At 33.3% G+C, this 3906-nt stretch overlaps 1 pseudogene; it reads right to left on the bottom strand.

Annotated features, from left to right (window-relative positions):
• Nucleotides 1-881: 881 nt before the first annotated feature.
• The window catches only part of LOC108751199, a 7984-nt pseudogene continuing 4959 nt past the window's right edge, over nt 882-3906 (bottom strand).

Here is a 3906-nt window from a genome sequence, read left to right as displayed (position 1 = left end):
GGGGGGGATTATTTGTTTCAGATTGATTGTGTGAATCCGATAAATCCATCGGCTCTCAATTTATTTCTGAAATATTAATTCAATTTAATTGAATGTATATTAGATAGTAGTTCAACATCTTAACACTCGACCGAAAAGGCGCTTTGTATTTAAAGTCTTAATATGTATAAAATACTTAAAAATCAAGATTTTATATAAGAGATAAATATTTATCATATTTTATTTTGTCATACGCTGATAAGAATATTCGAAAAAGTAACATATTTAATCTTAATCCGTCTTTACAATAGATACGACACATTCGCGTTATAGTTATGGGGCAGTGAATAAAAACTGAAATTATTAGAAGTTAGCAAATAATACTAAACGTACAGTTATGTCTTATCCTAGATTTATGTTATCTTCTTAGTATGATTCTTTTTTCTTGTTTCCTTCCTTTTCTTCGTAAATTTGATCATGTACTAAGTGGCACAAGAGAATATGTATAAATATACGTATATATTATATTATAAAGTTACATACAATGACTCATAGAGGACAGAAACAAATGTAATACAACTAACTGATTCAAAGAAAGCATGGACGAAAATGACTTTTTAATATTAATAATACATAATCAAACAAATATGATAATTAATTTAATTTGTTATAGATATTTTAATTTACGAATTTTTTAAATAAAAATTCTAATAGCACGGGTTGATCAGTTTCATGAGTCGTTGTATATACATAAAACGATTTTTTATGTACAGTATATAGTATATATATATTTTTAGTATTAGATTTATAGAAGTAGAAAATCTATAAAGCGGTCTGTAAACGTGGTGTCGCTCTCACACTCAGTATTTTGCGCTAACAAGTTCAATTTATAATGATTGTTATTATTTTTGCGAACCTTCTTCGCCTGTTTCTAAAAGACTTTGCGCCATCTGATTGCCCACTATTTGTGAAAAGTAATCATTTGGTTTGTCGGCTAACACATAACAGCTCAAATGGCAACCAAATTCCTATTGACATAACAATTCTAATTATCAAATGCGTATGAAGACTTATCTCCACGTATTATATTTTCAAAAAAAAGCTTGATTATTCTTTGTATATGTTGAATTTTCAGGAAAAAGTATTTTTTATTTAAGTTAAATAGAAAATTGATTTTAAACTCTCTAAATAATTTGAAGTAAATTTTCTCTCTAAAGAGTAAAAATTAAGTTGGTCTTGAATAAAAATATCCCAATATTCAATCTTAGAGAATGAAATTTCACTTTTTAGAATGAATTTTATTCGAAACATTTTTGAGAAGATTGAACTGATCATGCTATTAATCAAAATTATAATATTATAAACAAACTTTTTAGACAGTTATATAGAAAATTATATCTCTCAATTTTGTCTTACAAAATCAATACTTTTCTTAACCCATTTACGCTTTAATTATTAAAACAAAAAACCTGCAATGATAGAACCGTTCTCCATCGATAATCCGATTACTATACATAATCGTATATAAACAAGCGGAAGAGCGCCGAGATCAAGGAAGATTTGGCGCTAGTTTGTTCAACCACAACTTTCCGGCCAAGTTCGATGTATACGTCAGACTCTGTAAAGCCCGATTACGTGTTAAAACACAAATAATATTTGTAAGAATGAACAGTCGGTTTACTTATACCTTCAAAATTAGATCCTTATGATATTTCATGTTAACATCTTTTAATATTAATTGTCCTTGGGATGACCATGTAGGTGACGGTGAATTCCGAGGTAATAGGTTCCTCTTTAGGAAGGTTTGTGTACTGAAGAATTCTTTCCACGGAGATCGTCAGTGACATTGAATCGTTAAACTATTTTATGGAGTATTGTGGACAAATAATTGCGATCAATGACTGCGATACTACTAGACTGCTTTCTTGCCAGCTACACTGTAATATAAAGAACAAAGAGAACTTGCAATAGTTTGAAGATTGAGAAAAAGAATCACACGCAGAAATAAGGATTTAAACTAAAAGCATATTTATTTCTACTAATTAATTCTTCTAAGTTGTAGCCTTTTGCATCTTTATGAAATTCTTCGAAAAAAAATGTAACTCTCATTAACTAAGAACCTATTATTTAATTAGATATAATTTACCAATCTCGTTTATTGATATTAGAGAGAAGCAAATGCAGGCCAGGAACATTATTAAATCCGCAACAATAGAAAAGGCTGTCACGCTTGTTAAAAAGAGATACCACGTGCCGCTGTGACGATCTTGCAACTCATCAAATCGTTTTCGCATTAATTTCTCGATTTCAATGCCTCTGCTTCTGATTGTCGGCAAGCCATTCAGAGTAGCATTTACGTACAAGAATATGGGACTTTTCACTAAAAACGACATATTCAAAAAAATTTTTTTTAAATTTTTTAATGTAATGGGGAATGTAAAAACTTAAAAATATGAATTCTTTGGCAGAAGTCCACGAATTTAGACATCAAAGATGTAATATACGCCGCACTTTTATCTAATGTTACTTGCTCTAATATATTTACTTACGCTTTCGAGACGTTTGAGATCTTGTCCAATCTTCATATACTCGTAAGATTTCGTAGCGAAGAAAAACAAGACGACTATGGCTATCAATATCAGCATCCACTGACAAATTATCGTCTCCATGATCATTATACCACATGCTACGTAAAACCCCTGAATCGCTCCCAACATCAATTTGGGCAGCATTCATCCATGATGCTCATATCCTTCGAAAATCTGTTTAAAATTCTTCCTGGAATATAAAAATCGTTAATTCTTTGCAAGAACCGAGAAAAGAAATTACAAGTCAGAGGAAGCGATAATTTATTAGAGTGAAAATGCTTGTATATTTTTTAAATAAATTAAACAGAGTCGTAGCTTATTTCGAGCTTATAATTAGAATGGCTGTTAATTAATACAATTGGTATAAGTTACATAAATATAATATACCATCTGATCAGTTTGACCCGGACTGGTTAAAAAAAACAACAATTTTATGTATTTTAATACAAATCTTTATGATCGCCTTCAAAATAGCCTCCTTCTGAGCCAATACAAGCATGCCATTAATCCAATTTTCCATACACTTCTTATAGGCCTCGGCCGGGATGGCCTTTAGTTCCTTCAGCGAATTTCTTTTTATGGCCTCAATTGATTCATGGCGCGTTCCCCGGAGCGGATATTTGAGTTTCGGAAACAGAAAAAAGTCACAGGGAGCCAAATCTGGCGAATATGGCTGAGCGATGACTTTTATTTCGTGTTTGGCCAAAAATTCAGTCACAATCAGGCTGGAATGTGACGGCGCATTATTGTGGTGAAAAATCCATGAATTGTCTGCCCACAAATCCGGCCGTTTACGACGAATTGCTTCACGTAGACGCCTCAAAACGGCCAAGTAGTATTCCTTATTGACCGTTTGACCCTCTGGAACGAATTCATGGTGAACCACACCACGGTAATCGAAGAAAACGATGAGCATCGTCTTGATTTTCGACCGACTTTGACGTGGTTTTTTCGGCTTCGGTTCATTTTTGGCGCGCCACTCGCTAGATTGTTGGGCAGTTTCGACGTCATATTCATAAACCCACGTCTCGTCACCAGTAATGACGCGTTTGATGAATGTAGGGTCATCAGTTACATTGGCAAGCATCTCTTCTGCGACCTCTACTCGACGTGCTTTTTGCAAAAAATTCAGGTCTTTCGGTACGAGTCTGGCGGCGATGCGCTTCATACCCAAAACATTAACCAAAATGTGTTGAGTCGATCCATAAGAGATGTTGAGAGCTTCTGCTATCTCTCTAATGCCAACACGACGATTTTCAAGCACAATTTCCTTCACTTTTTCCATGTTATCGTCGTTAACAGAGGTGGATGGACGACTCGCATGAGACAAGTTTTCTAC

The sequence above is a fragment of the Trachymyrmex septentrionalis genome, unplaced genomic scaffold (assembly GCF_001594115.1).
Source record: "Trachymyrmex septentrionalis isolate Tsep2-gDNA-1 unplaced genomic scaffold, Tsep1.0 scaffold412, whole genome shotgun sequence".
NCBI classification, from domain to species: domain Eukaryota; kingdom Metazoa; phylum Arthropoda; class Insecta; order Hymenoptera; family Formicidae; genus Trachymyrmex; species Trachymyrmex septentrionalis.
This window is presented reverse-complemented; position numbering and strand designations above follow the sequence as displayed.